The sequence below is a fragment of the Canis lupus genome, chromosome 34 (assembly GCF_011100685.1).
Source record: "Canis lupus familiaris isolate Mischka breed German Shepherd chromosome 34, alternate assembly UU_Cfam_GSD_1.0, whole genome shotgun sequence".
NCBI classification, from domain to species: domain Eukaryota; kingdom Metazoa; phylum Chordata; class Mammalia; order Carnivora; family Canidae; genus Canis; species Canis lupus.
The window spans coordinates 394,580-418,322 of record NC_049255.1 but is presented as its reverse complement, the minus strand read 5'-3'; the positions used below and the strand labels follow the sequence as shown (position 1 = coordinate 418,322).

At 44.5% G+C, this 23,743-nt stretch overlaps 1 protein-coding gene and 1 long non-coding RNA gene across 22 annotated transcripts in view; one reads left to right on the top strand and one right to left on the bottom strand.

Moving 5' to 3' along the window:
• Positions 1 to 6,899, bottom strand: part of LOC100687594 — a 35,777-nt gene extending 28,878 nt beyond the window's left edge. For 5 of the 20 annotated variants that reach the window (XR_005383622.1, XR_005383628.1, XR_005383621.1 and 2 more), the window contains exon 1: positions 6,359 to 6,897. The gene's annotated coding sequence lies outside the window, so the exon portion shown is untranslated. Of the gene's footprint in view, positions 1 to 6,358 lie in introns of all 20 variants that reach the window. The other 15 variants (XR_005383616.1, XR_005383619.1, XR_005383618.1 and 12 more) reach the window with 8 other exon arrangements.
• Positions 6,900 to 6,981: 82 nt separating this feature from the next.
• On the top strand, positions 6,982 to 19,302 carry LOC111093964. 2 transcript variants are annotated; one of them, XR_005383632.1, is made up of 3 exons: positions 6,982 to 10,822; positions 14,069 to 14,169; positions 19,236 to 19,302. It is a non-coding gene; the product is annotated as an uncharacterized LOC111093964 (long non-coding RNA). The 2 variants fall into 2 exon arrangements; XR_005383633.1 differs by lacking the exon at positions 19,236 to 19,302 and adding an exon at positions 18,447 to 18,501.
• Positions 19,303 to 23,743: the final 4,441 nt, after the last annotated feature.

The following is a 23,743-nucleotide window of genomic DNA, read 5'->3' as shown; positions in this document are numbered from 1 at the left end:
TATGGTTCTCCTCTCCTTGAAAATTCCAAGGTTTTTAGGAGCTCTGTGCCAGCAGCAGCAGGAAGACCAAATAGATACCTCTTATGAGCTGCAGCATCGCAGACTACACCACACAGACACTGCAGCTGGGAGCTGCTTGGAATTCAAAGCTGGACCCTGGGGCTCCGCCATCAGCACAGCCTGCGGTTCCCACCCCTACTCTTTTATCCAGAAGCAAATATAGGGCATATCAGAATGGAAAGCAGCATGGCTCCTCCTGCCAAGACTCAGGACACCTGTAACCACCATGGCCAGGCCTAAGCCCAACGTCACAGGGGTGCAAGCAGGAAGGGTCCATCCTTCCACACCACGGTCACCAGGCTCTCCAGGAAGACCAGCAGCCACACTGCTATCTGGCCCCTCTGTCAGGAGCCTGGATTGCCTGGAGCCTGTCTCACCAGGCAGGACAGGCTCATTGAGGGGCCTTGCTTGGGTGGTTTTCTCTATCCATTGTGCCTGCACACTCTTGGCTGCACACGTAGAGTCAGACCACCTCGACCTTCCAGGCTGGCTTTAGAAGTTTCTATTCCAGGATGCCTGGGTGGCTCAGTGGTTTGGCGCCTGCCTTTGGCTCAGGGTGTGATCCCGGGGCCCGGGGATCAGGTCCCACGTCGGGCTCCCTTCATCGAGCCTGCTTCTCCCTCTGCCTGTGTCTCTGCCTCTCTCTCTGTGTCTCTCATGAATAAATAAAATCTTTAAAAAAAGTTTCTATTCCCACCTGTAAGTGCCTCGTTCTCCTGACATTTCCCCCAGTGAAGTTCCCAAGGAAGATGGAATGTGGTTGATGCCTAATAAAGTTAGTGTGTGTGTAGGGCCCACAAAGCAGAGGCTGCTCCTGGGCTCCAGCCCGTGTCACAAAGCTAAGTCAGCCTGCTTGTACGGGAAATGCCTGTCAAGGAACCTAGCACATCCCGTCAGCCCTCCGCCTCTGCTGGAGCTGGCTACCTTACCCTGGAAGTAGGACCTGCCAGCCTTATGAGGAAATCCTGGACCTCCTTGGTGCAAGCCACTCACACACTCACACACACACCCCTTCAGTGCAAAGAATCAGTGTTCCATCACTAAGTCCTTGCAGGGCCTTGCAGGGCGGCAAGTTCTCCTCAGAGCTGTAACGGAGAGAAGGAAACCACTGACTCCCTCCCGCATTAATTCAACGCACTGGTCTTCAAATGTGTGAATTCTAGAGGGGAAGCCAAGGGGATGGTCCTGGGCCGCCCTGGCCTGGCTCAGCTCCCCAGGGGTGCGGGCAGGGGAGACTTCTATGGGCAGCCTGGGACCCCCTGCTGCTCACAACATTATTTCTCCAGTAAAATGTGCTGGGGGGGCAGAGGCCCGCTTCAGTAAGTTTGTAGGCTGGGAATCTCCCCGGTCCCACTGGATTTTTTTAAACGTTTGTGTGCATTTCCTGTGGCGCACTGGTGGTTGGCACGCAGGCTTCCCTAGTGACCACAGGGCGGGGAGAGGCTTGGGCAGGCCGAACCCCAAAGTTCATAGGTTGTGTGTTGTTCACGGGGATTTCCCACTGCCGTAAGGCACTGAACTTGGCTTCCCCTCCGTACTAATGTCAACAAGATGTTCCGTGTGGTCTTTATTTCTCGACATTTGACATACAAGGGAAGCCTGGGGCTGGAGCTGTCAGGGGTACCAGGGGAGGGCCCTCGTGGTGACCCAGCCCGCAGTCTCTGGGGCGCCTCTCCTGCCTCCCGTGGGTCCCCCCCACCCCCCGGGCCAGGCCGGCACTCACACAGCTCCTCAGCACCGCCCCCCAACCCTGCACCCCAGGGCTCAGCGAGGGCGGTGCAGGGGCCCTGGTGGCCAGGCTGCAGCTTCAGCGGCCCAGACACGACATAAGCTGCAGAGTCTGCAGCGCGGAGAGATTCTTGATAAACACAGCCTCAAGCCGACCTCAGACAGGAAAATGTTTAGCTTCATAAAAACTAGACAGAGATTAGTTGCATTAAGAGTTTAATCTTCATAAAATTATGTCAGAGTGATATACTAGTGCGGAAACTAAGAAAGGAGTCTGTCACCAGCATGACCACCCTTGACATTTTGGGTATTTCTGACCTTTCACTAGTTACCATATGCATTTTTTATACAGATAGATTTACAGTTTGATATTCTGTTATTTTCTCTTGGTGTAAGCTGTTTCCACGTGCTTTAAAATGTTAATATTTACGAATATAGTGACTGCATGTTGTATTGTCTATTGAACCTGCCTTAATTGATTGCTCAAATTCTCCCTGCTTTGGTCATTGGGAGCTCTTGCTGGTTGGCTTCTGTGTCCCTTTGACATACCCCTCTCTTTTTTTTAAGTTTATTTTTTTTTTAGTAATGCCCAAACCCAGCATGGGGCTCAAACTCATGACCCCAAGATCAAATCACTTGCTCCTCTGAGCCAGCCAAGCACCCTAACTTTTTTTTTTTTTTTTTTGGTTTTCCTTACTTTCTGATACTTCAGGCTCAGCTGTAGCTTCCCCACCCCAGCCCTAGAATCAGCCATTCCTCCATTGCATACTGGTGCCTTTTATTAAAGAATCATATTTGGAAACAAAGATGTAGGTGCTGATTTCATTGACTTCTAGCTAATGATTTTTTTCTGTCCTCAATGTTACTGATCTCTTCTCTTTATTATATTTTACAAACAATTTTGGAGAACTGTTAGTATTTACTTCAGCCTTCAGCTCCAGTCATGATCTCAGGGTCCTGGGATCAAGCCCCAAGTCAGGCTTCCTGCTCGGTGGGGAGTCTGCTTCTCCCTCTCCCTCTGCCTCTTCCCTCCTACTCATGCTCTCTCTCTCTCTCTCTCTCTCTCTCTCACTGTCTCAAATGAATAAATAAATTCTTTAAAAAAATAAAAATAAGGAAGCTCTAAAAAAAAGGATATCCACAAAAACTGTATATATAATTACCAAAAGCTAGAAACAATCCATGTGCCATTCAACAGTAGAACGGATAAATTGTGGTTTATTTCTACACTGGAATACTCCTCAGCAATAAAAAAGAACAAACCATCGACATGTGCAATGGCATGACAACTGCAAACCATTTATGCAAGGGCACCTGGCTGGCTCAGTTGACAGAGCGTGTACCTCTTGATCTCAGGGTCCTGAGTTTGAGCCCCACATTGGGCGTGGAAGTTACTTTGTAAAAAAACAACATTATGCAAAGGAAAGAAGCCAGGCACTCAAAGAAGAGTCTACTGTATGAAGGCTTTAAGACAAGTCAAATGAATCTGTTGTCAGAAGACAAGATAGAAGTACTTTTTGGGAAATGGTGGTGGAGATTTGGAAAGAGCATGAGGGTACTTCTTGATTATGGTGATGTTCTGTTTCTGGATTGGGAGGTGGTTTCATGGATGAGCTCATTATTATTAATTTTTTAAGGCTTGAGGAAGCCTTTAACAATAAAAGATTTATTTATTAGAGAGGGGGTGGGGAATGAGTGAGGGTAGGGGCAGAGGGAAAGGGTGAGAGAGGAAGAATTCTTTTAAGCGAACTTTCTGCTGAGCCTGACCTGGATCTTGATCACAGGACCTGGAGATCATGACCTGAGCTGAAATCAAGAGTCGGAAGCTTAACTGACTGAGCCACCCAGGTGCCCAGCTCATTATTATTATTGTAATAATTTATTAAGTTGTATACTTAAGATTCATGCTTTTTTTTTAGAATGAATGTGATATTTTAATTAAAAAGTTTATTTTTTGAAAATTGCTCCATCTTGGTTCTTTTTCCTGTACCGCTCACATCTGGCCCCAATGGATACCAAAGTAACTTTGTCCTGGTGAACTCTAGAGTGTAAGCCACACCCTGTGCATTCCCCTCCACCCCCTCCTCTTAGATTAGAACTCTCATGGATGAGAATCAGACTCCAAGGAAATCCTCACAAAGTCCCCAACACCCCCACTATGATTCTCCCCTGAGTGTGGATTTATTTAAGTGTGAATATGTTTCTTTTTTACTCTCACATGACCACCACATTGACAGCACCTCTGACACCAGAAGTGTGGGTTTTCTCCACACTCTGCAACTCTGTGACACCAACTGGGTGTCCCATAGATTGACGCTGTCTCCCTTGACATGGCATCATATCCCACAGGTTAAGGGCTCAGTCCCACAAGACTCCCTACTTCAGATGCCAATCACAAAAGTAGGTCTCCAGGTTACCCACAACTTCTGTCAATCTTGGCAGTAAATCAGAAGCTCCCATGGCCTCCTCCTCCTTGGATTTGATTATTTGCTAGGACAGCTCACAGAACTCAAGGAAGCACTTGTGTTTACCAGTTTATGAAAGGATGTGATAAAGGATATAGCAGCCAGATGAAGAAATGTGGAGGGTGAGGTCTGGGAGAGTCCTGGGCACAGCAGCTTCCGTCCCTGTGGAGTTGGGGTGCCTCATCCTCCCAGGGTGGATGTGTTCATCAAACTGGAAGCCCCCCAAGCCTCAGATTATTGGTATTCTTATGGAGGCTTCCTCACATAGGCATGATCAATATTAACACCATTTCCAGCCCCTCTCTTCCTTCTAGAGAATGGAGCACGGGGCTGAAAATTGCAAGCTTCTAATCATGGTCTTTCTGGTGACCAGCCCCCATCCAGGAGCTGTCCAGGAACCCACCTGGCCCTGGTATCCAGAGTCATGCCATTAGAACAAAAGACACTCCTACCACCCAGGAAATTCTGAAGGACTTGGTACCCTGTGTCAAGAACCAGGTACAAAGGCCAAACATTAGAACGAAAGATGTTCCAAATGCTCTCTTATCACTTAGGAAATTACAAGGGCTTCAGGAGCCCTGTGCCCAGAACCAGGGGCAGAGACCAATATACATATTTTATATTATGCCATGGGATCCAAGAATCATAAACTAGTTTTCAGAGATTTCCTTAGAAAATCTGCATCTTGATATCATTACATTCACTTTGGTATCTGATGTTTATTTATCTGAGCTTCTCCACTGGAATGTCCAGTATAATATCCTCTAACATCCAGCTCCATCCACTTCTAAAATCCTGACTCTCTTGTGTAGGCAGGATCTGACATTTCTTCATAATAATTTTTCAATGGGTTCTTTATGAAGAATACACACACGCAAAAACGGTTGGTTGAGAATATCTGAACCCAGAAGCTAAACGTAGAAATAGGTACATTTTTCTGTAACGTTTGTAGTGGAGATCTCTTGTTTTGTCTGCCTATGTTGGCAAGAGAACTCTTCATTCCTATGGGAAACCCACTCCACAGAACTGGCCCAGCCTTCTCCTCCACCTGGATGACAGTGGTGGGCAGATAACCAATCCTAAACCAACAAGAATATCCCATCCTTGAACCACAAAATGAGCATGTAAAGTAAGCCAGCCTTGCATCTTCCTGGGACTTCTGTATAAGGGACAACTGTGTCTTTCTATGCAGTTGTCAGCCAGGAAGAACTAAGTCTGGAGCACTCACAGGGAGAGCTCTTAACTGTTTGAAACCTGATGCCAAGTAGAGACACATGTAGAGATGAGAAACAGAGAGAAAGAGAGACTTACAGGGAAAGATAAAGGATGATATTGGTATGGTTGAAATGCCAGATCCAGCCATGTCTAAAGCTGGAGGCCCTCCAGGCATGTTAGGGACATTAGTAACCTAACCCGTGAATCCCCTTTTCTATTTATGGCAGAGTTACATCCCTGTCCCTTCATAATTGCAAGAGTCCTGAATATTTCCTGCATACATAATAACTTGCACAAATTATTCAGTGAATTTCATCATAAATCAAACTGGAGGTTGATGGTGACCAGTGTGCCCTGAAAATGTAGACTCCATCCTATCCTTTCTTCTCTATGCTCCAGACTCCCTGGGTTTGCAGGACCTCTTCCCCCCTTAACACCTGTATGGAAATTGGGTGGTTCGGTGTCATATCCTAGGTAACACCTAGGACATCCTCTCGGTAGTGGGGGCACAGGGCATGGCCAAGGATGTCAACATTCATTGCCACACGCCTAGTGTTTTATGAGCTACAATATTATACAAAATTACAAATGCATTTTGCCCATCAGAAATGAATCCTTGGGCCACATTTGAATTATAGATGAACATCCCAGGGATGCTTTCTCATAGCTAGGAGTAGTATGTTCTTCCCTCTTCTACATACATCTAGGACATAATAGCAATGCCAATTTGGACAATACCAACCAACACAATTCTGCTCAGCTTTTCTAGTTAGGTCGGGACACTTGAAAAGCTCTGAACAATGCCAGGGAGCCCCTCCTGGTATTGTAACTGCTTACCAAAAGGCAGCCCCTCAAAGAGGAAATTCAACAGACATTACATAATTACTTACCAATTTTCTTCTGGTGGGTCACTTGCCAGAAGGCTGGGGAAGGCGGGGAATGTCCTAGAAATTCTGGAGAGACAGCATGTCCTGACCACAGGAAGAAACCAGAAGCTTGCAGGGAAGGGGGACAGGCAGTGGTACAGATCAAGATGAGGACAGAGTGATAGTTCTTTACTATCTGCAATTTTTGAAGCTTCACACAAAAGCTACTTTTGATCACTGGCTGAAAGGGAAAGATCTGGATTAAATGTCTTTCCTCTCCTCATTTAGGCACACAATGGCATGGTTGGAATTCCACTCCTCCCTCTGGGAGCAGGTTACCAAGGGGTCCCAGAGGCTAAGCCTACCAGGTGTGAGGCCTGGGGGGGCCTGTAGGAACCCCATAGTTATCTGGGGGAGGTCGGAATGGCAGGTGGCCTCATCTCCCTGCCTGAGCCGCCCACCCAGCTTTTCTGGGCACTCGAGGAGAGAAAGACCCAGAAGCAGCTCAGGGCTCCTGTCACTCCTTGCTTGCTGACATCTCCCTCAGCAACTGGAAAACCAGATAAGTTTCCATCATTGTGATGTAACAAGAAAGCTATTTGGGAAATGCCTACTGAAGAATTTTCCTCTCAGTCCCCTGGGTTGTTTCTCCTGTGTCCTCCTCCCCTCACCCCCACCCCAGCCTCCACCTTCTCCCCCTCTTTCTGGCAGCCTTTCCTCCTAGAGGAAAAAACATCCCTGAGGCCCAAATGGGAGTCTCAACAGACTGGGGGGGGACTTCACTGCTTCTGAGGATCAGAATCCAATGGGCTTGAGGACAAGGAGAAACATCAAGGCAGGAAAGAAAAGCAGAGCAGGAAATCCTTGAGCAGAATGCTGGAGGAAGGGCCCGGCTTCCACAGGCGCAGCCTGACCACCTCTCAGAGGGGAAGCCAGGGGGAGGGGGCCGTCAGGCCACAGCCAATATCCATCTGGCCAAATTAGGAATGGCTGAGCTCGGTGCCTCGCCAGGCTGAGGTGTGGCTGCACATCCCCACTCCTGCAGGTCTGGTTGAGGGGAAGCCAGACCCACCTAGGCCAGTGCCCCACTTCATGCCACATTCAACATGGAACAGAAAGGGCAGTGCTAGGAGGGTGGAAGATGTAGGGTCTCCAGCAGTGCCACAAACCAGATGTCACCATAGGCATTCCTGCTTGTCACGAGGGAGGACACAGGGGCTGAGCAGAGCAGCAGTGGGCCAGCAAGCAAGCAGGACAGGAGGCCCCAAAATGCAGGGCAAGAGGCAGGGACCAGGACCATGGGCATTGCACACCAGGACCACTCCAAACACCGGGCAGGTCTAGACATGAAGGCATTAAGCTAGCCAGCATTAAGCCACCCACCCTGCAGAGGGGACACGGGACAACACGGACAAAGTGGTACCCGTTGGTCACCTGTAGCTTCCTCAAACCCGCCACTTGAAAGAGAGAAAGAAAAAGAACCTCCTAGAAGAAACAGCCCTGTGGAGACTAGAACTTCAGATCACCTTAGTGTTTACCTCCAAGGAGAGTGAATCAACCCCAAAGAGAATACTTCAACTGACAGCAGCCCATTATTTTTTTTGAAGGATGAAAAGGAAAGAAAAGTCTTCATGCTTAACCGTTAAGGATACCCAGCAAGGGGACAGACATATTCTACGATGCATGCCTTTCTTCTCTTTGCTGAAATGTTTTCTGAGACTTTGCTTCAGAGCAAACCAGTTAGAGCCAATGGTGTGCCTGGTGTGGTAAACCCAGCTCCTCCCTGGTTTCCTGTGGGCCCTGCCTAGGCAGACTCCAGCAACAGGCACTCCTCCCTCGGCTGTAAACCTGGCTCCAGGCCCTTCATCGGCACCCTGTGTTTAATGGGGGGTAATTAGGGCCCTTTCCTAACCCACCCACCCACCTCTTCTGTTTGCCCAAGCTGCTCTGGTAGCAAAGGGCAGCTGTTTGGGACCAGGGCCATAGCTTCACGAGCTGTGAGGCAAATAAAGGCAAACTTGCTGCCTGTGGAATCCAGAACAGGTGCATACAGGTTTTAGAGACAGCATCTGGGAGAACACGCAGTGTTTCTGGAGCCTTGTAACCTCAAACCCGTATAGGATGGAAGCTGGAGCCACACCCTCCTGACCCTTATCTATGGTCTTAAATGTAAGCCAGTTCCTTCAGATTGAACAGCAAAATCTGAACTATGAACAGTCAGGAAAATCTTCAAAATGTACAACATCAGACTGGTCATAGTAAAAACAGCTAACACTGGGTGATGGTTACACGCCTGGCGTGGGCTTCAGGCTTTCCTTAAGCTAACCCCCAGCAACGCCATGGGTAGCTACTGCTGTCATCCCCATTTTGCAGAGTTAGAAACCGAGGCAATAAAGAGGGTAAGTGTCCAAGTTCTCCTAGCTACTAATGATACCCAAATGCTATGGATCCTACCTCTCTTTTCCATGACGTTCCCGCAATTGGTATGAGGACATGGGTATCTCGGCCATACGGTTGGCACGTCACCTCCTGGGATTATAGCCACATCACTGAATGCTTGCCATGCGCCAGGGCACCTTTCAATCCCTTACATGCAGCACCTCACTCCATCCTGCTAGCACGCTAGCAAGACCAGTGTTACAGGGATCCCTCTGTTCCAGATGAAACCTTGGGACTCAGGAAGGCTAAGTGGTTTGCCCCAGTGGCAGAGAGAGTCCAGGATGAAAACAGGGTCTCGGGACCTATCAATGAAGCTAATGTGGTTCCCGTGCATCAAGGCCTTCCTGATCAGCCTGTTTCATGAGCTGATACATGCATTTCAGAGACAGTCAACCTGTGGTGCATGAGTTTTATTTCTCACCTTGGGCCCCGGGAACTCGAACAGCCTGCATAAAGAGCAAACTTGTGACTCTGGCCCAGGCAGCTTCAGGCCTAAAGGGTTACCTAAAAGTGGCTCTTGAACATATTGAAATGGAAGCATGGACAAAGGTGCTTCATGAGCTTTCTAGTTGTCCTTTGATGAAGGCTTTAGTGAAATGCACCTGCCTCTACTTGACGCTATTCCAGCCCACCTGGGCTGACATCTTATTTAGATCACTAGGCTACACTATGCGCCCTAAAGAAAGGACTATTGTCATCTGGGCTACTACACTGCAAAAGACACACACACTCTCACCTATATTGTTTATATTCATCATTTTTATAAAAAGTGATTCATATCTCAAAAGTTTGTCTTTTTTTAAGGCTGTCAGTGTTGGCAGCACACCTTTAACTAGTTCTTCTGGACTTAGCTTCAAAGGTCACTGCCTGTTCCTTTGCATGTAGAATGAGATGACATTCAGAGCCCCGAGATGCGGTGTCCCACACACTCCCAATCCATGTCCCTTCTCCACAAGGATTCCTTTGGGATGTGGCAGAGCCATGGAACAATTCTAGGGTGCTATTAAGTTCTTAGTCTGCCCTTAGAGGGTTTGTCTGGTGGTACAATTACCACTCCTGCCTAACATACTTCCCCCAAACTGGGTGATTTGAACGCTCCACCATTTCATTATGTGCATGGATTTCATGAGCCAGGAATTTAGAAAGAGCACAGCAGGGATCTTTCTCCCCTCCAAGATGTATGGAGGCCTCAGTCGAAAAGGTTCACAGGTGGAGGTAGCTTGACAGTTGGGACTGACATCAACTCCAGGCACGTTCATTGTGACACGTGGCACAGGCTGGGAGCAGCACAGACCTGAGGCCTACGGACCAGAATGCTCACAGGGCAGCCTCTGCATGTGCCAGGACTTCCTCCTGGCGTGGAGCACAGCTGCTCATACCGCGTACAGGGTGGCTCAGCTATCCAGGCACAAATATTCCAGAGAAAGAGGCAAGCCACATCACCTTTTTTGACAGCCTAGCAAGTCATACAGTGTCACTTCCACAGCACTGTGTTGTCAACAAAGTCACAAGCCACTCAGATTCAAGAAGAGAGCTAAGACCCTCGGACCTTCGGCAGAGGGTGGTGAGGTGGCATTGAGGAATGGCCCTGGGAGCGGAGGCCCTCTGCGGCCACCACTGGAAATCTGCCATAATGGATCCAAGAACAAAAAGGAGAAATCACAAGATTGACTTGCCTTAGAAGAAAAGCAGTGACCTCAATCCCAAAAATAAATGAATAAATAAAAATAAAATCTTTGAAGAAAAGCCAACTTTCCCGTATCCCAGCATCTGCTGGTTTCTCTGTGAAAGCTCACGAGAATAGAGCAAGACCTAGGGGAATGCAGTTAATGAAACTCCACTAGGTACTTTAAGCAACTGCAGGCAGAGGGACCGAGAAATATCAGGCCTCAGCATTAGTAGTAGAGAGCTCAGTGAATGGCCTGGATTATGCTTTCGGGAGAATGAACCAGGCGCTAGCAAAGCCTGCAGGATTAGAATGACAAAAGGGGAAAATGTGAAGAGCTCAGGATAGAGGCTTGTTCCTGGCAACGGATTTCAGACTCCCCGGTAAGCAGTGATAATTACTTAATACAAGCATGACACTCTGCTCAATATGTAATTATGGTTAAGTCATCATTAAGCTTAAGTTATATAGATATATTTTAGGAACATATATTTTTGTAGTTTTTGCCTGTCCATGATTCCTTGCTCCTTCTTTGGTAAACAGGTGGGCCTATCCAGCTGGGAACTATTGAATCTCCAACCTGGTGAGGTTGATAAATCCACAGCCCCCACCATCCCTCCCCTGCGCTGGGGATCCAGGATCGCCCCATGCAGTGATGCATGCAGTGATTGTCTCAGGAGAGTGTGTGTGCGTATGTGGGTGGGTGTGGGGGGTGTCTCCTGTGGACCCACAACCCATTCCCTAGGATTTTCATGGCTGCTGGGAAAAAAAGACCCTTCTTTGGAGACTGTGTGTGCTAAAGACCACATGAGGCCAGATGTGGAGAGACAGAGACAAAGAATAATGACACAAGATTGTCCAAATGTTGGGAAATAGTTATGCTTGGATCCAGAGCTATCCCTCGGGCGGGCTTCCTCGTTGATAGAGGGAATAAATTCCCTTTTTTAACACACGCGAGTTCTGATTGGGATTCTCTCACCCACAACCATGAGGTCCTCACTTACATATTAGAGTACAGGCAATAATGCATGCTGTGGGTCCTCATTTCTTGTTCAGGTCTTTTTGTCCTCTTCATATGGTCTCCTGGGCATAGAGCTCCTCCTGTGTGGTTAGAGATGGTGATCTAGACCAGAGGGTTCCCAAATTATCCCCCTCATGGTTCTGAAGTTCAGCCTGGGCAGCAAGGCAAGCAGCAATCCTTTCTGGTGGTTCACCGAACTCAAGAATATTCTCTTGGCCTTCTGGCAGAATTGATAGCATGACAATTATCCCATGCATTATCGGCAAGACTTTGGAGGGCCAAGATCAGAGAGAAAGTGTTAGGGAGTCAGTCCCAAGACTGCATGCAGCAAGAAAAGAAGGCCTGAGAATATCAAGTTCCTGAAAAATGGAAACTCTTTATTTTTCTCTGGCACAAATTCATGCACACATATTCATGGCTATTATTTTTAAGATGCTTAAAATTTTATGTACTGAGATCTCAGCCCTACCCTTGAACATGATGTGCTAAAGGGCTTGGGGCCAGAACCTGGGTCTTGCCAGCTCATGGCCTGCCACCCCATTAGCCTCACTATCATGGTAAAGACCTCCCCTTGCATTGTACTGTTGCAGAGAGACTGCTTTTAATAAAAACTCTTTTTTCTTGCTTTTCTTCCTGCCATAGCATGGACTTTCTCTGTATTCACGGAGACTTGTGTTTGAAGGAGGCATACATACTTTGTTTCTTGTGTTTATGTGCTACTCCTTTTAATGCAATAAGATAATTGATTTATTTTGAAGGTCCGGATACAACTCACACTTCTGGTTTCTTAGGGACTATGTTATGTTTTATTTTTCCAAAATACATAATTTTTGAGATGCATATATATGTCTGTGTGTGTGTGCACACACACAAATAACATATATATGGGTTTGTTTTTTCTTTAAAGAATTTTTTTTACTTATTTATTCATGAGAGACACAGAGAGAGAGGCAGAGACATAGGCAGAGGGAGAAGCAGGCTCCTCGTATGAGCCCATTGTGAGACTTGACCCCGGACCCCAGGATCATGCCCTGAGCCAAGACAGGTGCTCAACTGTTGAACCCTCCAGACATCCCTGTTGTTGTTGTTGTTGTTGTTGTTTTAAGTAGGCTCCACTCCACACCCAGCATGGGGCTTGAACTCATGACCCTGAGATCAAGAGTCAAGTGCTCTACCAACTGAGCCAGCCAGGTGCCCCCGAAGTTTACATATTCCCTACATATATAAAATAGTAGTACATATGGTTGTATATACATATACATTTTTTTCTGTTGTTAAAAAAACAAATTTAACTAAGTAAATTTGGAGATCTAATGATTTTATGTTCATCCTGTGAATCAGGCACCATCTTATCTAGCAGGTAACAGGGAACCCCAGAGAGCTGCAGAAAGGAAAAGTCAGAACAAGGAAGTCATAAACAGAAAAAGGATTATTTTGGGTGAGGTCACCTTCCTTTGGGGACAAAGGGTCTTATTACATGGATTACCTCATCTTCCTTTGGGGGATAGAAAGGGCCCATGTGACAGGTTAGCTTATTGGTGCTGGCCAGAAAATTCCTGGCTGACCAGTGAAAACTATTTCTGGGGGAGGTTGAAACTGTAATTAGGTATTAAGCCCCAGTTTCATAACATGGCCTAACACAAGTGACTCTATTTTGGGTCTATGATTCTTTTTAACACTATGTATGTATTCACTATGTATATATTGTACTATGCCATTTACTATGTATATTAACAGTAAGTATGTATGGATTTATTTATTTGTTTATTTATTTATTATAGATTTTATTCATGAGAGACAGAGAGAGAGAAAGAGAGAGGCAGAGACACAGGCAGAGGGAGAAGCAGACTCCCTCGGGGAGCCCGATGTGGGACTCCATCCTGGAACCCTGGGATCACGCCCTGAGCCAAAGGCAGATGCTCAACGACTGAGCCACCCAGAGATCCCCGGGCCTACTTTTAAAAATAGAAAGCTGGTTATATAAGTCGACCCTTGTCACAGATCCTAACAAATGAAGGTACCAGAATATGCCACCCCAAAATATGCCTCTTTGGCATATGGATTGTTTTGAGTTAGAGATCATTAAGAGTCAGCAGCTACAGGAAAAGCTCTAAAAACAGGGTACAACTTATCCTTTTGTAAAGGAAATTTACATTTATAAAGGAAATTTCTATTTGTCAAGATGTAGCCCTCTCCTGTACCAGGAGGAGGTGGATCTTAACAACACAGTGAAGAAGGTGCCAACTTAAATCTGAATAACAAACCTTATTAAACCACCTTTTTTGGCCATACTTTTCCTAGTCACCTTTCCATAACTGCCTCCTTTGCCCAGAAGTCCCAAGCTCCTTCCCCTTCGTTTACCCTCAGATGGTATATGAGCCCAAATTCTCCCACCTCCTTGGGTTACTCATCACTGGGTGCTCCCATGTGTGTTTGCAATGCATATGTGAACAAATATGTTTGTTTCTCTCATGTAAATGTGCCTTTTGCCTAATTTACAGGACCCCAGCCAGAGAACGTGAGTGAAGGAAAAAAATTTTTCCCCTTTTGTATACTAGCCCTAGTGAAAAGTGTCTTATTTATTCTAATGTCCATATTCCAAACCCAGGGAAAGCTTCAGTCGGCTTCGTGTTGGTCACTGGCCCCTTCTTGAGCAGAAGAGATGACAGAGCTCTAATGGCCTTGCGATGGGTGTCCTGTTTAAAACAGGTGGGCATTCCTGAAAGAAGGAGCTCAGCCTACCTGCCCCAGTGTCCACTGTAATGCTGAACCAATTAAAAACAGATGGAGGACCATCAACTTGGGAGCCAGAGGACCAGAGCTCCATACATAAGTGTATGACCTAAGGAAAATTGATTTGCCTCTCTTCACTTCAGTGTCCATCCCTTCAAAGGAGGGATCCAGATTAGAGTTTGTGATATAATCCAAGGTTCTGAAATCTCACCTTCTATCCAATAAGAGCTTATATTATAAAATGGTGTTCTGGCATGAACTAGGTATAGATCACAAAACAATAATGGAAAAGCAAAGTAGAACCAGAAAGTAAATGGTCCAAAATAATCATTCATTAGATGTTTACTATGGGCCAGGCTTCGTTGAGTATTTTATATGGATTATCACATTTCTAATTTCTGAGAATTCTTTCTTATTTCTCTTGATTGTTCCAATTTCGCACATTTCTTTTTTTTTTTAAGATTTTATTTATCTATTCATGACAGAGAGAGAGAGAGAGAGAGGCAGAGATATAGGCAGAGGGAGAAGCAAGCTCCATGCAGGGAGCCCAATGTGGGACTCGATCCCAGGACCCTGGGATCACGCCCTGAGCCGAAGGCAGATGCTCAACTGCTAAGCCACCCAGGTGTCCCTGATTGTTCCAATTCCAAAGCATCTTGTTATAGCTCTGTGACTTAGCTTCCTCATCTGTAAAAGTAGAATAATAATCTCACCCACTTTGTGAGGTTTTGGTGATGATTAAATGAAATGATACACATAAAGAATTAGGAAGTGACAGAAATATAATAACCAGTTGATACACACTAATAAGTTTATTATTAGCTATTCTTGTTGGTTTTCTCTATAGCGGGCATTTAGGAGGAACCCTTCTCTGTTTAGTTATCCCTTCTCCAGCCAGCTTCTCTCCTCCAAAAGTGTGAAGCAACTTTTTGCCTACTGGTATTTCTGCTTTGATTTTCTGTGTCATTCTTTTTTAATTCTTCTGGTGACTTTAGAGTAGAAGTGTTAACCACTGTCTACCAGTTTTTGGCTTTTGGTAATCTAATTTTTTCTTTTTTTAAAATCTCATTTTTTGATGTTTCTCAAAAGGCTTGCACTTAATTGTGCGGGTTTCCTCTCACTCATCAGTGAAGTGTGAATAATCATGTAAAATCCCCAGCACAGTGTCTGGAACATAGGAAGAAGAGTTGAATAAAGGTTTGCAGTGCCACCTCTGTGCCGCCTCGCCGCCATCCTTATGTTCTTTATCTTAATACGTCCCGTGATTTCTGGCTCTACGTAGCCGTAAATAAGTTCCATTTTGAACCAGGCAAGAGGGTAGAAGCTGTGCGCTCCTCCCACTTTGTCCATGAACAGGTAGACTTTCATCCGGGTTTGAATTGTGGGCAGAGACAGCTGGCAGAGCTGTGCGTAAGGGCCTTCTGTCATATGGCGCAGCTTTGAACCATGGCTGAAGATTGCAGGGCATGAGTGAACGGAAGGATTCTTTGTTGGTGTGTTGTCCAAAAGAGGATAGATTAAACCAACGATGAGTTTCCAAGAACTCTTATCATTGGCTCCTCCATTCATTCATTCTACTAATACTCGTTGAGTGATTCGACTGTGCTAGGTGCAGGGGAGAACAATGCATGGGACACTTGAAGACCATGCTTCCTTGAGTGGCCTGTGCCACTGGTGTAGGGTGAAATAGCTTTGCCTGCCACTGGGAATTATTTTCAGCACCGTATATATATGATGCCATCTTAACACATGTCAACATAACATATATGTTATGCTCTTCCTAACTGCCGTCTCTTATGCCATCTTCCCCCTTACCCCCCAGCCCACCATAGTATAGAAACTGGAAAAGCTAAATCATACTTTTCCAGCTTCCCCAGAAGTCAGAGTGGTTGTTTGACAACATTTTATACAATGTCACTTAAGCAGTTGTCTGCTGGGGGCCTCTGGGCAGGATACACCTAGCTGGTGCTGCCTCTTCCCCTTCCTCTTTCCCTGAATTTGAACAAGACTCAGGGCTTCAATACCTTTCATGTTAGAAGGACCACAAGAGTCATAGCATTGAGAATCGGAACCAACACAACAATGCCTGCCTCTGGACTTCCTGTGACCTGACACTCTTACTCATTTTATCTACTGTAATTTAAGTGTCTTGTTAGTCATCACTGGAAATATTCTTAACTGACACACCAAGATAGCAATCAACATAAACCCATTTACTTTTCCTTTCCTTCTTAAAATGAAACTTAATAAATGTTCACAAAGTGGAATATTCTTTTAAAAATTTAAATTGCCATTGGCTGGTCATTACTTAATATTTTTGACATAAACTTAGGGATTTTTGTGGGGTAGAAAGCCAATCTGGCAGCAAAAGGATCCTTTAAAGTTCTGTCAGCTTCAAGCTCAGATTCCAAAATAGGGCTTGACAACTCCAAAACTACCACATGGCTGCTTTCATGAGCAGAGGAGAGGGAGTGCTGCCCCTAGCATAGGATGAGAAAGCAAGAAGACTCCGCTAAGCATCTCAGTAAAAGGGAAGAACATAAATGGCCACTGAGACACAGACATCATTATCAATTCCCAAGCCCATGAGGCTTGCTGAAAAACTATGCCAGACATTGCAGGGTTATCATTTCTAATGGAAACACAATCTGGAAGGTCACAGAAACTCAAATTGCAGCAAAAGTCGTGAGATGACAGAAATACCAATATTATAGAGCAGGGAATCAGCAAGCTACATCCCACAGACGAGATGTGGCCTGGCACATGCCCTTGTAAGGTCTGTGAGTTGAGAGTGGTTCTTACATTTATAAATGGTTGAAAATGGGGTTCCTGAGTGGCTCAGTGGGTTAAACCTCCAACTCTTGATTCTGGCTCAGGTCATGATCTTAGGGTTGTGAATTGGAGCCCTGTGTGGGGTTCCACCCTCAGCAGGACGTCTGCTTGAGATTCTCTCTCCCTCTTGCTCTGCCCTCCCCCATGCCCCTGCTCACATGTGCCCATGCTCTCTCTCTTTCTCTCTCAAAAAAAAGTTGAAAAGTAATAAAAAGCAGTGTCGTATTTTGTGACCTGTGAACATTATATAACATGTGAGTTTCAGTGTTCCTAAATAAAGTTTTATTGGAACACAGCCATGCTGGTTCATTTATGAGTTGTCTGGGGCTGCCCCCATGACACAATGGCAGAGTTGAGTGGTTGCCATGAAGAGTCTGTAGCTCACAAAGCCTCAAATATTTACTATTTGGCCCTTTACAGAAAGTTTGCCCAACCTGTTACAGAATTGAGGGCCTGAGCAATGACCTATTACATAAGAAACATCAGGGATGCCTGGGTGGCTCAGTGGTTGAGCACCTGCCTTCAGCCCAGGGCGTGATCTTGAGATCCGGGATCAAGTCTCACATCAGGCTCCCTGCATGGAGCCTGCTTCTCCCTCATCCTGTGTCTCTGTCTTTCTCTCTCTCTCTGTGTCTCTCATGAATAAATAAATAAAATCTTTTTTTAAAAAAAGAAACATCAATAATGTACCAAACCTCAACCTCAGAAAAAAGGGTCAAAACAAGAAACAAGATTCTTTATGACAGAGAAATCTCCTCAGTTTCTCAGGGGATCATGTGTTAAAATACCATTTAACAATTATACCAGTAATATATAATTTTGGAAAATTTAGAAAATACTGAAAAGGATATAAAATAAAATAAAAATAGTCTTTAATCTTATTACTCATGATAGCAACTATTAGTATTTTGGGGTTTATTCCAATATTTTTCTGTAAGTATTTTTTTCTACAAAACTTGGCTGCGTACACTATCTTAGTATTATTTCACTTGCAACTGATGGGAAACTTATCTTAAATAGGCTTAAACTAAAAACTTTGGGTGAGGGGGAAGAAGGGGAGTTTCTTGGCTCACAGGAGTATTACTGCTTTGGGTATGTCTTAATGCAGAGTTTAATGTACTAGCTCCATCTCTTATTTCTACTTCCTCCGTATTCTTCTCAGTATCAGGAGGGCTTTTTCTTCATAGTGACATAAAGGCTGCAGGAGTTCCCATTGTAATTCTAATCCACAAAACAGCAATTCCCTCCAGGAGGAAAGAGCATTTCTTTGCCCAAAAGAAACAAATAAGCCTTTCTAGTGTCATTCAATATTTTTGACACCATGAGTTTTCTTTGCTGTCTGATATATAATCATTTAGATGCACCACACGTTTTATGTATGTATGTATATATTTTAAAGATTTTATTTACCCATTTGACAGAGCACAAGCAGGGGGAGCAGCAGGCAGAGGAAGAGGGAGAAGAGGGATCCCCACCCAGCAGGGAGCCTGATGTGCAGCTTGATCCCATGACCCTGGGATCATGATCCCTGGGAACATGACCTGAGCAGAAAGCAGACACCCAACTGACTGAGCCACCCTGGCACCCCACACCACAGGTTTTTAAACCAAACTGTTGGAGGAAATGCTCATTTCAGAATCATAATTATAGGATTAGTTGGAGTCTGAGAAATCATCCAGTACATTCGATTCCTTTTAGAGTAAAAAAAAAAAAAAAACAGAGATGCAGAAAGGATAAGTGATTTCCCATTATCGTTCAAGTGATCAATGCTGAGGAGCCTGATCTTGATGGTTCTAAGATTTACTCTCTTCCACCAGCTGTTCTTTCTTAGATGTCACCCCTGAAGCAAAATTTGAAGCTAGAAACACAGTTAACTAACAGAGTGGTCTGCCCAGGTATCCTGAAAAAATAAATGAGTCAAAACAAAAGAGCAGTCTGATTCTCTTCCTTACTCCTCGATTTACTTCTAAAAATGGGATAGGGTTGGGGTAGAAAAGCCACAAAGGCTACAGTTTGTTTGTTCCTCTTTAACTAAATATAAAAAATAATATGCTTTGTTGGTTAATCAGAGCTGTAAGCCCAGTGAGGTATCCAAAAAATCTGAGAGACTGTGGCTCTCCATATAAGAGATTGTGGCTCTCCATATATTTTTGCTTAATCTTCAAATTATACAGAGAATTTTTTTTTCATTTGTATTTTCATGTGGCAAGGCTCCTGTTGTCCCTGCAATCTTAACAAGCATAGAAGGCATGAAGGAGGAAGTGGCATCATCAGAAGGCAAATTCTTTTTTTTATTATTATTATTGGAGTTCAATTTGCCAACATATAGCATAACACCCAGTGCTCATCCCATCAAGTGCCCCCCTCAGTGCCCATCACCCAGTCACACACACACCCCCCCGCCCACCTCCCTTTCCACCATTCCTTGTTCGTTTCCCAGAGTTAGGAGTCTCTCCTGTCTCCCTCTCTGATATTTCCCACTCATTTTCAGAAGGCAAATTCATCAACAAAGACATCTGAGCTCTCAGAGCCTATTTGTAGAGAAAGAGAAGAAAGAGAAGGAAGGTATCTGCAGACTCTGTGAGCCTGGTGATGAAGTGGCGACTGGATGGTGAGCCCTTGAAGATAGGCATGATTTCAGTACGCTGTATTCTGCAAGCACTTATTCAGTGGCCACCAGACATTGAGCAGAAGACTCAGAGGACATGGATCAACATCACTGGCCTTGGAAACTCACAGCCAAGCATGGAGGGAGATGAGGACTCCGACAAGTAGCTTCCAGCACACTGGGTGCTGTGGGAACAGCAGGAATGCACGGGAGGGTGGAGCCGGGTTGCTAACTCTTCGTGGGTGGTCTGGAATTGCTTCCCTTAGGAGAGCGGGCTTGAACGGGGCTGGGAAAGACCACTCCAGTCAGCCAGGGGGAGGAAGAGGGAAAGCCCACCCAGGTAGTACAACTACCTAGGTAAAAGGCCAGAGGTGGTAAGCAAACATGGCTCTATAGAGACTGCAACAGGACAGGTGCCAGATATTTGGAGAAAAGTGAAGCCATCTAATTCGCTAAAAATAAAAAAAAATAAGGAAATGCTAAGTTCTGGTCTGGACCTACACAGAATTGTGAAGTTCTTTTCCACGCACACCACTCTCTTGTCTTTCAGTTCCCTTTACAGCTCTCAGCTGACCTCCTTTATTCCCGTTAGCCAGCTTTTAGGCTCTCTTGGTACTCTGCTTATCAATATTTACTCTTAGAAAGATCCAAGGCTTATTGATACTAAGGTGTAAATGACTGATAGGGGTAGTATTGTAATTTAGCTGATTGATATTATTTTCACAGCGGACAAAATCCCAGACCAAAGGACACATTTTGAATTTATCATTTGTTGGAGGAGGTCATCAATAGAATATAACTGCTGGTTGACCTGGGCAAGAGGAGGCTCCTAACCCCCACCCTCCACCCCCAGTCCTAGGAATATGCCTTCTAACTACCAGTCCCACAGTGGGAGCTGTTCCAAAGACATAGACTGGAGAGAGGAAGGTGTTGTTGATGCCATCTGGCCATGTTCATGACTAAATCCAATTAAGGTTTCTTTATAAATTTTTTAAGATTTGGCAGGTGGGTGTGGAGATCTAATTATCTTGTAGCTGCCCAAGCCTCACAAGTGAGTTCCCTTGCCCTATTAAAAGTGCCACCTACCAAGCTGGAGCAGCACTTCATTCTTTCTTCCTTCCTTCTCTCTCCTTGTTCTCTCTTTGTCTTCTGTGTAGGGGGTCAGTTTGCAAACTAACAGGAGGAGGCTGCAGCTTGGACAGCTTAAAGGCCCCAGTGGGGGAATGACAGGATCACTGCCAGTGCCCTCTGGACAGCTTCAGGGCTCTTTAGTTCTGCTTCTGCTCCTGCATGTTGGCACCTTCCTCCAGGACTCTCTTGGCTTCTCTGCCTGGGTTAAGCGTCATACCTTGGCTTCCCCATTACTGCCTTCACCCTCTGGATTTCTCAGCATGGTTCATGCAATGAAAGACAGCTTGGACCTTGGCTCACACTAGTGTCTGTCCTCACAGCATTTACTCACTTTCATGCTGTGATGGGGGACATGGAGCATCTCACCTGGTGTAGCATGTCCCAGGATAGACTGTGGTTCTCTGAGGCTCAGCTCATTCAGGAAGGAGATCAGATATGGCTTTCAGAAAATCACTGAGTTCCAGAGAAGTGATTTTATTTTTAGTGGATACTTTCCATATGGCCCTGGAAGCTGGGTTCAAATGCCAGGCCAAATGCCATTTACTAGCTGAATGATTTAGTGCTAGATACTTTAAACCCTCTGTGACTCAGTTCCTTTATATGTACAATGGGAATAATAATAGTATATATCTCAAATAAGGGGTTGAATTAATTAATATATAAAAAACACTGAACAGAGCACTTCATGAGTGCTCAATTAAGATCTGCCATCATCATCATCATCATCATCATCATCACCACCACCTACTAACCTCTGCATAGTTCCTCTGTTAAGAAAACTGACCCTATTAATTTTGAAATAAAAATGTTTATAGTAATTCAGGGATTTTGTGTAAATAAGAAGCAGCATATGCTCAGATACAATGCAAAAGGGAAGCAGAAAGAGATAAAGGGTTTCTCAGATTTTAATGTTTGTGGATATCAACAATGATGGCATAAGGTTTGCAACGACAATGAATAGTCAAGGAACTTAAATGACATTTCTCCAAAGAAGATATACAAATGTCTAACAAGCACATAAAAAGATACTCAACATCCCTAATCACCTCGTAGTCATTAGGAAGGCTGTTACTAAAAAAAATAGAAAATGACGTGTTGGCAAAGATATGGAGAAATTAGAATCCTATGCACTGTTGGTGGGAGTGTTTTCTGTTATGAAAAATAATGTGACTGTTCTTCAAAAAGTTAAACACAGAGTTACCATATAATCCAGCAATTCTACTTCTAGGTTTATGCCCAAAAAGAATTGAAAGTAGAAACTCAGAAATAGTTATTTGGACACCTATGTTCATAGCAGCATTATTTACAATAGCCAAAATATGGGGCAACCCAAGTGTCCATTGATGAACGAATGGAAAAACAAAGTGTGAGATATGTATATGTGTGTATATCTCTATACACATAAACACATATATACAGAGATATATACACACAAAATGGAATATAATTCAGCCTTGAAAAGAAGAAAATTCTGTCATGTGCTACAACACGGATGAATCATAAAGATAGTATTATACTAAATGAAAAATACTCTATGATTCCACTTACATGAGGTAGCTAGTGTAGTCAAATTCAGAAAGTAGTCAAAGAATGTAGAGTGATGGTTGTTAGGGGCTGGAGACGAGGAAAGGGGAAGAATGGGGAGTTACGCTTTAATATTTGTGGGGAGTTTTTGGTTTGCTTTGTTAATATATGCAGTAAATTACACATAGGTAGACCAGAAAGCCCAAAACTCTATGTGTAGTCACATCCTTTGGCTAATATTTATATAGTGTTTACAATGTGCCAAGCATTTATCTAAGGGTTTTGGACATATTTAATCACTTCATCCCCATGACAACCCCATGGGGAAGGTACTCCTAGAAGCTCCATTTGATACTTAAGGAAACTGAGGCATGTGACTAGTGCAGCCAGGCCAGGCAGTTTGGCTTCAAGGTCTACGTCTGTAAGTACAGTACTATTTTAAGAGGCCACCCTCTCAACTTTTGGAGTAACAATGAACATTACAGCAAACCACAAAATCCTGACCATGAATTATTTGAAAGGATTTTAGGCTGAGTCCAAACAGCTGTGTTCATAAATATTATCTTGTTGGAGGAGTGCAAGGTACTGGCTAATTTGTTTTGCGGTTAAAGGACTTCAGTACATTTTATTATACCACAAGAAATGTTCAGCTTCTAGAATAGGCAATTTTACTCATCATTGCTTATAACCTTGTTTAGGTTTAATTAGGCACAGCAATTTTATGCCATTTACTTTGTGTGAGTAACATGACTCACTACACGCAAGTCATGGTTTATGGCTGCAGAAAACTACCCGCTTATATTCAAATTTGATTTGGATAAAAGGGATTTTTTTCTAAACATGCAGCAGAGTTTAGGAACATTTTTATTTTGTGAATCATGGGTTGTTGCAGAGTGGTGGGGTGATGGAGAGTCAGATCTTGTTTCAACTTCTGCATTAGCATTTACTGAGCCTTACTTTCCCTATAAACCTGAGATAGTGACAGTGCCTACCTACATCATGGGCAGGTGTGAGGATTAAGTGAAATAACATGTAATGTAATACATAAAGGAATTCTCAAAGTGCCTGGCCTGATGTCAGCTGTCAGTAAATGCCTAGCATTAAATTAATTGCTGTTGCTCTTGGAATTTTACGGAGTTGCCAAAGACCTGTGATCCTGTGCTCCGAGATTCATAAAAAGAGGTGATTCCATTCTTTGATATTACCCTAACTATACCGGGGCCACCTAAACTTCCAGTGTTTTCCATATCCCTCTTTAGTCTGGAATTTGTTTTATGAGGTGTCCAAGCATGTTGCATGCAAGTCTGGAATAGTATATGGTGGAGAAGAAGGAAGTGTTCACCAGGACTTTCATTTTCTTCCTTTTTCTTCTGAATAGAAAATCAGGGGCAAAAGAACCTTGTTGTCAGCGCCTTTTTATTGTTGGGCTGTTTATTTTTTCCTTTTGATCAACAA